The 14,438-nt window shown below is 42.6% G+C and overlaps 2 protein-coding genes across 2 annotated transcripts in view; both read left to right on the top strand.

Annotated features, from left to right (window-relative positions):
- LOC120431831 (tyrosine-protein phosphatase non-receptor type 7-like) overlaps positions 1–14,438 on the top strand; it is a 103,597-nt gene that overhangs the window by 26,051 nt on the left and 63,108 nt on the right. The window lies entirely within an intron of this gene.
- The window catches only part of LOC120431833 (uncharacterized), an 87,236-nt gene that overhangs the window by 21,135 nt on the left and 51,663 nt on the right, over positions 1–14,438 (top strand). The window lies entirely within an intron of this gene.

Raw genomic sequence — 14,438 nt, 5'->3', positions numbered from 1 at the left:
TCCATACCAAATTTGAATTTATCCATTTTTTATGAGGACTCGGAGTGTGTTTTCACCAAATCAGGCGGTTTTCAAATGAAAATTCGGTCGAAAATTGAAGTATTGAAATCGTTTATTTATCCAAAAAGTTGCATTTTTCCAGCCCTACATCCTCCCAAATTTTCATCCATGTCGGTAATGTGGTTCTTGATTTACAGCTTGTGGACTAATTAACTGTGAGGGGGAAAAACCCCTAAAAAAGGTAAAAGCCAATTTTCACCAAATGCCAAAACTATTCCTTTGGCATTTTATCTATTTTTTTTTCTCCACATCATAATCTAGACCATACTCGATGTTCTGAAACAAATTTGACCTCATTCGGATTTACCGTTCAGATTTTAGAAAATTTCCATTTTTGCCTTTCTTACTAAAGAAAGGTATAGTGTTTGCTTTTGGCTCCGACGCCAAATCAAGCTTCGTTCCTAAATCATTTCTCGAGAAATATTCATTCGAAAAATCTGCAAAAAATCATGGACGATCGATTTTCGATGCCCGATCGATTGACAATGACAAAATTGGTCTACCTCCAATATCCGAATTTTGGCGCTTAATTTACTGTAGAGCACGCGTGACGTCCGTGTGTGGTAAAAAAGTGCTCAATTTTGTGGTAGGGGGTTTCTCAGAGCCCACATTATGGATTTAAGCTCTCTTGGGCGCATTTGAAAGGGGATGTGCTGAACCTGAACCAGTTCCATACCAAATTTGAATTTATCCAAAATTTAATTTTACCTTTATGTATATATATAAACCCAACATGTCTAGAGTTTTTCACACATACAATCTTACTGCCAAATTCCACTACATATACAACTTTTAAAAAACCAACCATAATTCAAAAATCATCCCTCCACTCCCAAGAAAAATCCATCCATTACTTAAAATATTATCTATAAAACCTATAATTTACTCTCTTACCAAAATCTTCTATTAATAATAACCACACAGTACGCCACCTTTTTCTTATCCACCTTCTCCCCCCTCTCCACCCCCGACCCTAGGTTTTACCCACTCTGACGTACATCTATCCTAAGAACAATAAAATAAATAGTATAATAACAAAAATATCCCAAAAATATTAATTAAGCTATTTACCCCAGAATATCCATTACTACACAACTTTCCCCTCACATATCCTATAAAACAAAACTCTCTCGCTCACTCACACCCCCTATTATACAATACCTCCCTACTACACAATATACCTAAAAATATCCTTCTACCTCCCCCCCCCCCCCTACACCACTCCACCCACACTACTTCCCTCCTCCATCTACCTACAACGCGCCCTCTCCCTAACACTCGTTTCCCGTTCCCTTCCCCCTTCGGCCGGGCCTCCCCCTCCCGCGGGGGCTGCGCCGGAACATTTGCTGTTTTGTTTGCTGTCGATGGTAGCGCAAGATGGTTCCAGCGCCTCTGCAGCAGCTATGATGTAAGGAGTGGAACTTGGTCGCGGAAGTTGGGTAGGACCTGACGGGGACTGGAGTGTTGATGGCGAAAGGTCACTGGCTGCTGGTTCCCGGTGTCGGACCTGAGGTAATCCGGCGTTCAAGGCTTGTGCTCGCGAGTCAAGTCTGGGGCCACAGAGCCTTTCCCGCGTACGGTCAAATCGGACCCAGGGATGAATTGACCGGAGACAAGGCCGGCAGCTTCCGGACACACAGTGGCTGCCCATTCATCGCTGCTGAAGGTGGAAACCATCGAAGGATGCCTGTCGCGCAAGAGGAAGATGGCGGTAGCGAAGCAGAGGACATCATGGGGACCGGAGCAGCAACAGCAAGAAGTCGTGCGAAGAAGTAGAGGGTAAAATGTGCCATTTTAGGGGACCGGTATGTTGGGTCGCGGACCCTATTATCGGCGATTATTTATTACCCCCCGTCGCACGGGGGGGTGAATACGAAAGAGACGTCAGTGGTGGCAACTGACGTCTGCTTGACTTGTTATTGTTTTGAATGTTGTTTGTAATATTTGTGAAAATATACGTTCTGTTGCGTTTTGACACCCGTTGAGACTGGTCGTCTCATCGGGACCAAGAAAGTCGCCGTGTTTTATTTTATTGTACCGTCCTCCCAGTGGTGTCTTCGTCCGCCGTCGTAGTATTCGTGTCGTTTCTTGTTCCGGACGTCCCCGCGGTAAATGCACAACGTAGGGGACTGGACGATCGGGCCGAACATACAGCTTGTGTACTAATTAACTGTGAGGGGGAAAAACCCCTAAAAAAGGTAAAAACCAATTTTCACCAAATGCCAAAACTATTCCTTTGGCATTTTATCTATTTTTTTTTCTCCACATCATAATCTAGACCATACTCGATGTTCTGAAACAAATTTGACCTCATTCGGATTTACCGTTCAGATTTTAGAAAATTTCCATTTTTGCCTTTCTTACTAAAGAAAGGTATAGGGTTTGCTTTTGGCTCCGACGCCAAATCAAGCTTCGTTCCCAAATCATTTCTCGAGAAATATTTATTCGAAAAATCTGCAAAAAATCATGGACGATCGATTTTCGACGCCCGATCGTTTGACAATGACAGAATTGGTCTATCTCCAATATCCGAATTTTGGCGCTTAATTTACTGAAGAGCACGCGTGACGTCCGTGTGTGGTAAAAAAGTGCTCAATTTTGTGGTAGGGGGTTTCTCAGAGCCCACATTATGGATTTAAGCTCTCTTGGGCGCATTTGAAAGGGGATGTGCTGAACCTGAACCAGTTCCATACCAAATTTGAATTTATCCATTTTTTATGGGGACTCGGAGTGTGTTTTCACCAAATCAGGCGGTTTTCAAATGAAAATTCGGTCGAAAATTGAAGTATTGAAATCGTTTATTTATCCAAAAAGTTGCATTTTTCCAGCCCTACATCCTCCCAAATTTTCATCCATGTCGGTAATGTGGTTCTTGATTTACAGCTTGTGGACTAATTAACTGTGAGGGGGAAAAACCCCTAAAAAAGGTAAAAGCCAATTTTCACCAAATGCCAAAACTATTCCTTTGGCATTTTATCTATTTTTTTTCTCCGCATCATAATCTAGACCATACTCGATGTTCTGAAACAAATTTGACCTCATTCGGATTTACCGTTCAGATTTTAGAAAATTTCCATTTTGCCTTTCTTACTAAAGAAAGGTATAGGGTTTGCTTTTGGCTCCGACGCCAAATCAAGCTTCGTTCCCAAATCATTTCTCGAGAAATATTCATTCGAAAAATCTGCAAAAAATCATGGACGATCGATTTTCGTCGCTTTTTCGACAAGTTGCCAAGTTGAGCTTCACATGCAGACGCGAGCAATGCTGACGCGTGATGCTGGCGCGTATAGAGTTTTGATACTAGATTACTCCCTTTTAGTGCAAGTTGCTTTATCGATTGCTCGTTCATCACACATCGCCTATCATGATTATCTATGCTAAGCTTCAGTGAACGCAAACTAGACGCAAGCAGCTATCCGTTCTGAAGCCCCATGCTCATTGTTTTGCATTTCTTTTTTGTTTTGCTCATTCTCTGATCGATCTCTGAGTGAAAAAATTTTCTGGTGAGCGTCAAAGCTTCCCATGTCCATGCGTAGAGGTTCCGTTCCGAACGAGAGTGTGGAAAAATCGGACAAGTGGATATTGGATTTCGCCAAGAAGGTGTGCCCGGACTCGGTGCCGACACAACCATCATTCGACGTTGTTGATGGGAGCGATGCTAATCCTCCCTTCTCGATGGTAGAGCTCTCCATAGCACTATTGACGGGCAACAACACTGCTCCTGGTCCGGACAAGATCAAGTTCAGCTTGCTGAAGAATCTTCCGGAAGTCGCTAAGCAGCGTCTGTTGAATCTGTTCAACACGTTCGTGGAGCAGAACATAATTCCACACGAATGGCGACAGGTCCGGGTGGTTGCCATTCAAAAGCCCGGTAAGCCGGCGTCCGACCACAACTCGTATCGTCCAATCAGCTTGCTGTCGTGTCTACGCAAGTTGCTGGAGAAGATGATCCTCGACCGCCTCGAACCATGGATGGAACGAGAGCACTTGCTGTCAGACACGCAGTATGGCTTCCGGAGAGGCAAGGGAACAAGCGACTGTCTAGCCTTGCTGGCCACAGGAATCGACATAGCCCGTGGTAAAAAACAGCAAATGGCTTCTGTCTTCCTAGACATCAAGGGTGCATTCGATTCAGTCTCCATCGAGGTGTTGGGAGTAAAGCTGCGGCGGAGCGGTCTCAATCCGACGATGTGCAACTTCCTCATCAATCTGTTGTCAGAAAAACACATGCACTTTGTGCAAGGTGATCTGGCAATCACCCGGATAAGTTACATGGGTTTGGCACAAGGCTCACGCCTTAGTCCATCCATGTATAACTTCTACGTCAGCGACATCGATGATTGCTTGACCGGAGACTGCACCCTTATACAGTACGCAGATGACGCAGTGGTTTCAATCGCTGCCAAGAAAGAAGTCGATCTGCTAGAACCCTTGCAAGATACCCTGAACAACTTGGCCCATTGGGCAGTTGAAAAGGGTATTGAATTCTCTCCGGAGAAGACGGAACTGGTCGTTTTTACGGGGAAGCATGAACCGGCACAGCTCAATCTTTCTCTCTCGGGAAAGACTATCGAGCAGTCGGACCACTTCATGTACATGGGTACCATCTTCGATCAAAAGGGAACATGGGGGAAGCACATTAACTACCTGAAGCAAAAGTGCCTGCAAAGAACTAATTTTCTGCGCAGTGTCTCTGGCAACCGGTGGGGTGCTCATCCTTCTGACCTGCTTCGACTGTACAAGACAACGATACTCTCGGTATTGGAATATGGCAGTTTCTGCTTCCAGTCAGCTGCGAAATCACGCTTGTTGGTTCTCCAGCGGATACAGTACCGAAGTCTTCGCATTGTCTTGGAATGCATGCACTCAACTCACAACATGACCCTCGAGGTCTTGGCGGGAGTGTTGCCTCTGCGAACTCGTTACTACGAACTGTCTTACCGGTTCCTGATCCGGTGTGATTACAGGAATAAACTGGTAATTGACAACTTTGAAACGTTGCTGAACCTTCACGTTGAGTCTCGGCGCATGCTTCTATATTATGACTTTATGTCATCGTGGGAGTGGAGCCCGAGCACAACGGTACAGCGCACGCCTCCGTTAACCAGCAGCACCCTGATTGGCTTCGACACGTCCATGAAAGCCGATACTCGCGGTATCCCAAACCATCTTCTGCGGGGAGTTGTACCGTCGATCTTCGCATCAAAGTACAGCCATGTTCCTCCAAACAACAGATTCTTCACCGATGGCTCCAAGCTCGACGGCTGTACGGGCTTCGGTGTTCATCATGAATCTCATCAGCTGTTCTTTAAGCTGAAGGACCCGAGTTCGGTTTACGTCGCAGAGTTAGCCGCGGTTTACTGCGCACTGCGAATCATCGAGACCATGCCACCTGACCACTACTTCATCTTCACCGATAGCTTTAGCTCTGTTGAGGCTATCCGGACTCTGAAGCCGACCAGGGAGTCTACGTTTTTCCTCACGGAAATACGCAAGACTTTAAACAACCTGGCGGCTCAGTCCTTCAGCATCACGGTGGTATGGGTCCGCGCTCATTGCTCGATTCCGGGTAATGAGAAAGCGGACTTGCTCGCCAAGAAGGGTGCTGAGAGTGGAGACATTTTTGAAAGGCCAATTAGCCTACAAGAATGCTACGGTTTTCCGAGGCAGCGTGCGCTTCTGGATTGGCAAAATCAATGGGACGACGACACCAAAGGACGGTGGATGTATTCCATACGACCTAAGGTGCAAAGATAAGCCTGGTTCAAGGGAATGGACTTGACGCGTGGATTCATCAGAACGATGTCCCGCCTTATGTCGAACCATTACTCGTCCAAGGCTCATCTGTACCGTATCAACATGAGTGATACGAACCTTTGCGACTGTGGGCAGGGTTATCAGGACATCGACCATCTCATATGGGCGTGTCCAGATCACCAGGCTCACAGAATTAAGTTGAAAGATACCCTCAGGGCCCGAGGAAGACCACCAGAAATCCCGATGCGAGACGCGCTATCTCAGCTAGACCTTGATGTTCTCTATCCTATCTATCAGTTCCTCTCAGATTCCAAAATATCTATTTAGTTTTCTTCCAGTTAGTTTTCCTTCATTTAGAATAACTCGCCTTCACACAAAGCCGTCGTTTCTGGCTTGCACCGGATGCAAAGCAAGAACGCCCCAGCAGCTGGACACCGAGTTGCGGCTGAGGACAAAACGCAAAGGCCAGCAGAGCCAACCAAGACCCCTACACAATCCCCCTTCCCATCCCACGCCTTGTCTTTAACATCAATCCCTTCCCTACTAACCCCGAGTAGGCCGCGGGTAATCGGCTCCCCTCCCACTAACATTTACACACAAGATCCTCTGTAATTATTAAGCCAAATGTAATTACAAAAGCCGACTCGGTCCTAACCAGGTCCCAGTACCGAACAGGACCTAATAAAAAATAATTTTATGAAAAAAAAAAAAAAAAAAAAGCTTCCCATGCGCCAGTGACAACGCACATCGCGGGCAGGGCTGAGCTGTAAGTTAGTCGAGGTTAGTCGTCGACTAACAAGTTCTTTAACAAAAATGTCGCCCTCCTTAAACCATTTGGCGCCCTTAGCAGGGCCCAAGAGAAACTTTGCATTTTGCAAATTTGCTAAGTTGCCGATTTGTGCTGCGCCTTCTTGAAAAAGATAAAGCGCCCTCTCAAGAAGCCCCAGGGCGCCCAAAATGACATTTTCGCAAATTAAAAAAAAAGAGCCTAAGGGAGATCAGGGCTAAGCTCTAAGTTAGTCGAGCCGCGTTTGTTTGGAATCAACTAGCAGTGCTCTTCAACTTGTTCCGTTTTGATGATTCTTTCCTTTTTCTAGATGCTGCTAAGTTGCTTGGGTCGCTGTTCGTTTTATGCATCGCTAGCATACAATGACCGGTGTTATGGTATATCTGGGTCTGGCCTGTATTGGAAATATCCTTTTTTGTTCGCTGCGATGATTAAATTTATTGCGGCTGGAGTGGCTATTTTTGGCCAAATCATTCAAAAACTTACCTTTAGTAGGGGTGAAATTGGGTCAAAATGTTTTTTTTTTATGGAATTTGCAATTCCTCAGTCTTTTTGTGAAACTTAATTCTGTTAAAGGTTTGAATAGGAGACATCTTACATACGTTTGCTGAAAATTTCACATTCCAAGAACAAAACCTGTGTTTGTAGCAGCTATATATGTTTGGGGTACGTTTTTCACCAACAAAGATTTTTTAAAAATTCAACCTTTGAACTCCTTTGAAAAGGGTCGATTCCTTTGAAAGAGTAACACTGCTGAGTGACTTGTTATGATCATTTCTTAGTATTTGAGCATTATTTCAGTTTCAATTTTAAAACGATTCATCAAATTTAAACATATTTTTGGAAAATGTTGGTAAGCTATCTGAAATTCTTCGTAAAAAGTTTTTTTTAATTTAAATAGTTTTTGTGCGATAGGAGTATTTTTTGTGTAATCCAAAAACGAATTATCTCGTTAATTCTTGATATTTTGATAAGTGCAAAATACACTCAGAGATTACGAACAATTTAGCGATAGGCAGAAAACATTACGAACAACGCAAATTGTGAGCTAATTCTCTGCCTCACAAATAATTTGTTCTGATTTAAAAAAAACCAAAATTCTTGTGTGCGAGCACAGCTTACACTCGGCCATGGCAAATGAGGCAAAAACCAGCGCTTTTCAGTTTTATGAAAAAATCATGTTGAGTTTTGAATTGATTAATGAATGAACCATTCTCTATTTTGCTATTTCTTTGAAAAAAATTCAACTGCCGTTATCTTCCTTTTGTAAGAAAGGCTCTATCTCACCCCAGGTGGGATTAAATCGGGTTTTTCGTAACAGATTTGCACACACAAAAAGTAATGTTTCTTGAAGATTTGGTGTAAACAAACAGACAACACCAATACTGCTATACTCACAGAGCCCACGCAGTAGTATTAGTGAAGAGCCCACGATAAACAACGTGGGCTCTTCACTAATACTACTATGTGGGCTCTTCGAGGTTTTGGTGACTGTCAAACGTTCTAGCCATTTCAAGCAAAACAATGTAAAAGGTCCAAAGTCAAAAATGTAAACAAAACACATTTTTCCTGCAAACGGTTCTAAGGGTGTTAAACTATCGCTACATATCGAGATAAGTATGAAAAATATGATTTTTCTATGAAAAAACATATATTTTACCAAAGGCCGATATCAATGATATTTTGTTTGTATTCAAAATCCTCATAGACCCTTTGGTTCTAAGGGCCAATGTGGAAACTGGGTTGTTTTGTTTTGAAATCGTGTTTGACCCAGGGACAAAAACAATTTGTTTCAAAACAAACACCGAAACAAAGAATGGCCCTTTGTTTTGAATTACTGCGAAACAGCAAGCTTCCGGGACAAAACGGAGTAGCGATGCAGTGCGAGGCCACGGGACAGATATCTACTTCCCGGCTGTATCGAAAAAGACGATCTGATCAACCCGAGGATCAATCTAGTCAACGTGAACAACGGAATTCCGAACAGTTCGCGCGCCCGCTTGAAACTCCTGCCAGCGCTGGCGGGAATAGCATAGCGCGTTCTATTTCGGGTGAGTGGACAATTTTGAAGGAGCAGATTCCAATACAATAATGAATACAAATTCAAATGTTGTCATTATATCTCTCTTTTAGATCCCAAAACCCAGCAGCACCACAATTCTGACTGTCCCCGTTTCTTCATCTCTTTTACGGTGGAAAACCTGCGGCCGCACGTGAACAACGGGAAACAACCAGACGCCCCGCTTCGGCAGCAACGACGTGCACCAAGTGAACCTAACTCTGCCAACGACTACGCCACGAATAAGCCCAACCGGCGACGTCCGGAACAACCCGAATGGTATCAAGCGCTACGAACGATTACGGTAGTGGCTACATGAGCAAGGCCGACGACACGAGCACCAACACTACGTCGCCGGAACATCGATCCGGAGCGGCGGATGCGTTAGTGTTCGAAACAAGAATATGCTGGCCTCGAACGCGATCATAAACTCAGGTGGCTATGACTGCTCCGACGACGGGTGTTGGCGAAGAACCGATAAAGGCAGCATTTGAGGGAAATCTGCTACCGGAAGCAGCGGCGGTCGGTACAAGCTTGGGTATAAGTCAGCACCTTTGCAGAATCAAACACCGACACGTGTTCTTCGTCTTTTGGTGAACTCAACCGGAGTGCATGGCAACCGCCAAACGCCACCTCGACTGATCCGGACGACTGACAAATCCTCCACGTTCTAACACCATCTGCGACGGCTCCAATCAACGAGTTCATCTTTCCACTTACAGAGATTTATTCAAAATAAATATTCCCAGTATTTCTGGAAAATTCCTACACTCCCTAAAGAAGTGCATCATTATGATTCTAGTCTTTTCTGGTTTCTAATCTAATCTAATCTAATCAGACCCTAGCGCAGCCAATCTTTCGAAGGGATCCTGGAGAGTGCCTTAGGTTAGATGACGCCTAGCACTCTTCTTGTCATTTATTAACATTTGTAGTGCGCCATTGCATCGGAATGCATTGAAACATCACAAGCGTTAAAGCGGCCAGGCCTACTGCGTAAAGCCGTATCGCAGAGATGACTCGTAATTGGGTTGAGTTTGAGCACTGAGTGTTCGAACAACAACACAATTCTGAATCGACAGGGGAGGAAGAAGCGTGGGGACACACCACCATACGCTCCGTGATTTGGTTGTATTCGTTGGGAGCACCATGCTAAGAAGGTTTGGTACTCCGGGACCCCCTGGGATGGGACATTGTATTTCCACGAATGCCCTGGACACTATTTGCCGTGGTTATAGTGCCACAACTCGCTCTCTGCAACAGTATTCCTAATTCCAGTCCACGCTCACCAAGTCGTCATGGCCTAGTGGTTAGCATTTTTGCTTACCAATCCAAAGGACGGAGGATCGAACCCCGCCTCGAGCGACTTTGATTTTTCGTTCATATTCATCATTTCATATTTATGTGTTCTTAACTTTCTCGTTGGGAGCAGATGGGAATCGAACCCAGAACCATTCGCTTACAAAGCGAACACCGTAACCAGTCAGCCACGGGGGGGGGGAACTATTTGAGAAGTCATTCAGCTTCAACAAAAATTTAAATAAGTTTTTTTTACACAGATTAGTATTATTACTGTTATTAATGATATTTTTTTTACTTACCAAAATATCCTTAATAATTATTTGTCGAATGGTGCTGTTGGAAATATTCGACTTAGTTTTTTCTAAGAAAAATATATTAAAAGACCTGTGTCAGGAATATTAAGCGAATAAACATTTTTTTCTCGATTGGAGTACAATGGATTTATTTGTTATTTGATAGTACAGAACATTACATATTCAACAATGAATTTACAATGATTATCTTATATGTGAACAATGGAATTTGTGTTTCGATTTTTTTTTGCATTTAAAATAAGCAATATTTTTTAATGTATATACCTAAATATCTAAATATGCGTGTATTAAAAATGTAATAATTCACATTATCAAAAAGTAATCATTACAAAAATCAGCTGATTGAATTGAATTAATTTTTAGCTCGGTCACCACCGGCATCGCTGACTTTTGGTAGGGCGAACAGGCGACTGGATATGATCGGAACATTCCGACGTCAATTTGAAGATGACCACCGGCCGGGTAGTTCCGTTGATAGCATCTGATAGCTATTTAATGTGCAAGGAGTTTGATGGAGCGACGATTAGAAATTCTGTCGATTCTAAAAAGAAGCATAAACATAAACCAATTTTGTCGATCCTAAAATTGATATATTTTTAAAATAGTCTCAAACAATCTAAAAAATTCAAACCACCGGCTGGTCCTCGGTTGCCATTTCAGAGATTGCCGCTGCTGCGGTTCCTCACTGGACAGATTTTTTTCCCTGGCGGAGATTCCTCAATCAGTTTGGTTACCGTCGTTTTAGTTTCCTTCAGCCAATAAACCTGAGCCACGGTAAGGCAGTGACTGTCCGACTTGAACTTGACTGACGAGGAGACAGGTGAAGGATCATCAGCTCTGGTATGGGTTAACGGAAAAGTCTTGCAGCGCCCAAAGCTTGCAATTTAAATTGTAGTCGATCTTCAGCTGCGGCTGTTGCATCCCAGCGCCACCACTAATCTGAACATCCCCATCCTCCTGTACCTCACTGGTCTCCCATTCTCTCTCGTTTTTCACACCGACCGAGACGACGATTCCGCACAATCAGTCATCGAACGCGCAGAATCTCCCAAATCACTCTCCTCCACCCCGTACTTGATGATCTTCTTCAGATTAAACTCCGAAATTATATGTGAAGAAAAATTCCTCCCTGGTCGCTGTGATATTCTGTAGTTTATACTTAATAAAACAATCGATATTTGATTCACCTTCGAGGAACCCACGCTCCATCTTCATTCACCTTCACACCCAGACTGACTCTCCTCACTTACACGCATAATCCCGTTTACCAATCACAACTGTCTGTCTCACTCGTTACACACATAATCTAGGATACCACATCCTCCCCTTCAAGGAATAAGGACAAGTGCATAGTAGTAACGTTACTCTTTCTGCAGTCAGGCATCGTTACAGTCCTCGTTCTAGCATCTGATCTTATTATAAGCAAATCAACGGATTTCCTTTAGGCTGTGTATCCTTCCATTTTCCTCCACCGCACCTGAAAAAAATAAGAAAAAAAAAAAACAGAAAAGTACGAGGAAAAATGCAACAAACAATTTTAACGATATTAATGTCCACGAGATATCAGATCTCAAGTTATCATTCATTACTCCATTTCGAGGTATGTCTAGAAGATATCTCTAAATGTCACATATAGTCAACTCTTTGACTGGGAAACCACATAAATATACACAAAGAGGTTGAGTAATTTTTCTTCCTTCATTTCTCTTCCGTAACTTTCCGTACACCACTCCTCAGTAGCATGGAAACGAATTGAAACTCACGCCATTTACTTAAAAATTGTCAAAAAAAATTCAAAGCTGTCTCCAATGTAACCACCTTTTGGTATTCACAAATCTTCATCGCACAATTTTAAGACTGCTCCTCTCAACATTTCAGTTTTGCCAATCTCACACTATTAACCTAATACAAATTCACAAAAAAAAAACACAATACCAAAACCATTTTAAATCATTCATACAAACTCTAGTACCAACCAAAACAATCATGAACTTTACAAATTCTACATTCCTTATGTTTATGCAAGTAGACCATTACTAATAATATCCATTTCATTCGTCAACTGTCAAGCGAATAACAAATCCTCAGATTCTAATTTCAACGAGATACCAAAAATCTATGTAAAAAATTCTAGATCTGTATTAACTACCTAAATCAGTTATAAAACAATTGAAATTCAACACAATCCATTTCTTTTACACAGTTACCTTTTTCCTATTCGCAAAAACACGAGTATGCAACACCCGTCAAATAAAATATAAATCTTAAGGTAGCACAGCAACTAAGGAAGTTGTTGTCTTCTTATTCCAACATTGTCGAGCTTACGGACCCAATCCTGCTACAAACCGATAGCGAAAAACAATCAAACTCTGTTGTAAATAATTGTGTATACAGTACATTAGAAAATGAATCCATAATTATATTCAAAGTTGACATATTTTCCAAAATACTAAAATGCTCTGATTCATTGAATGTTTCAAACAATGGCTCTTGTTCTTTAATCGATCTATAAAACCTGCCAGAACATCCTAACTCCTCCCAATTGACTACTTCCTTCCATCATGAATACTAAGCTATGTAATAAACAATATTTTAACTTCGCTAACCGCACTGTTCAATTCATATTCGTCTTCCTATTTCTAAATTTGAAAACTCCAAAACCAAACACAAGTCAACTGACTCTATCCTACTCAACCCCTCTAGATCTTCCTTTTAAGAGGCCATCCTGGCTCAACTTTGTGGAACTCACTCTCTTTTAAACTGACCATGGCCTGTGCTTGACTCAGCCTTCTGAAACTCCTTAGAACATAACCCTACAAATCTTTATTACCAATTGTTCAACTCTACTTTTGCTAAAAACTCCCTTTATGAATAGTTTATAGGGGATGGCGTCGCTATTTTTAGACCATGTTTTCCACTTTTCCTCCATTGAAACCGACTACTTTATCGACTTCATTTTAATGGGGGAGATAGGACGCCGTCTATTTTTAGACGATGACTCAGCACTTTTCCACTAAAAACCCAGATAACAGCACGATATAACATCACGTCCCTATTGCGGGCCTTACCCGATGCTACTTCTTCTTTCATTCTTGTTATCTATATTAATGGTAGTTGGCCTTGATCGCAAAAACCCCTTCTAATTTAATTTGTAGTTGTACATGGGCTGCAAACCTTCAGTCTCATTATCCACGCTTTAATACGAGTTCTCTCTCCTGCACACTGACAGTGACTCGCCTCCTATCCGCCTGCCCAAGGATATAGCTAAGTAATAAGGCTTTCAAGTCAGAAACCTACCAACACATTCAAAATATGTTTACATGGCAGCTATTTGTTCGCATCAGGTTTGCTATCCCTTTCAAGCAAGAGTTTTTGTTTTATGTTAGGCGACTTCTAGCTGTTTTTTTTTTTTTGCTGACCGCCCTATATGCCAGCAAACAGAAGTTCGTCATTTTTGGGATAAATTATTATTTTTTCCACTGGGCCTAGAAAGCTTTATTCTCTGACTCTTCGGACCAGAACCATACTGTTGAACATCAGTTGGCCATGGACTCGACCATGGGTTGACCCGACTCAACTCCTCTCAAAATGGCCCATTATTTCAATTGTTGGTAATGGCCCCAACCCAATTCAAAACTTCCTTAAACTTTAACTCTTATAATGGTTGGTCATAGGCTTAACCCGACTCAACCCTTTCCCAAACTTTCCCTTTTTCAATGATTTGCCATGGGCTTAACCTAAAACAGCCTTTCCTTAATATTTCCTTTTTCGGATGGTCATTGGCTTATCCCGACTCAACTTGTACCTAACTCCCTTTTTCCAATCGTTGGCCATGGACCTGACTCATCATTCTTCAAACTTCTCCTAGAATGTTTTTTCACTGGTTGGTCCTGGGCTTAACCCGACTCAACCTTCCCAAAAATTCCCTTTCAATAATTGGCCATGGGCTTAACCCAACTCATCCATTGCTAAATCCTCCTTTCTTTTACCGGTTGGTCATGGGTTTAACCCGACTCAACTTTAACCATACTCCTCTCTTCAATAGCTGGTCTTTCTTTTTTTTCTTTTTTACTTGTTGGTCATGGGCTGAACCCGACTCAACCGTTCCTTAATATTTTTCTGTTACCGGTCGGTCATGGGCTTAACCCGACTCAACTTTAAT

This window comes from Culex pipiens, chromosome 1 (assembly GCF_016801865.2).
Source record: "Culex pipiens pallens isolate TS chromosome 1, TS_CPP_V2, whole genome shotgun sequence".
NCBI lineage: Eukaryota > Metazoa > Arthropoda > Insecta > Diptera > Culicidae > Culex > Culex pipiens.
Note: the sequence above shows the minus strand (reverse complement) of the source record. Positions and strands in the feature narration are given on the sequence as shown.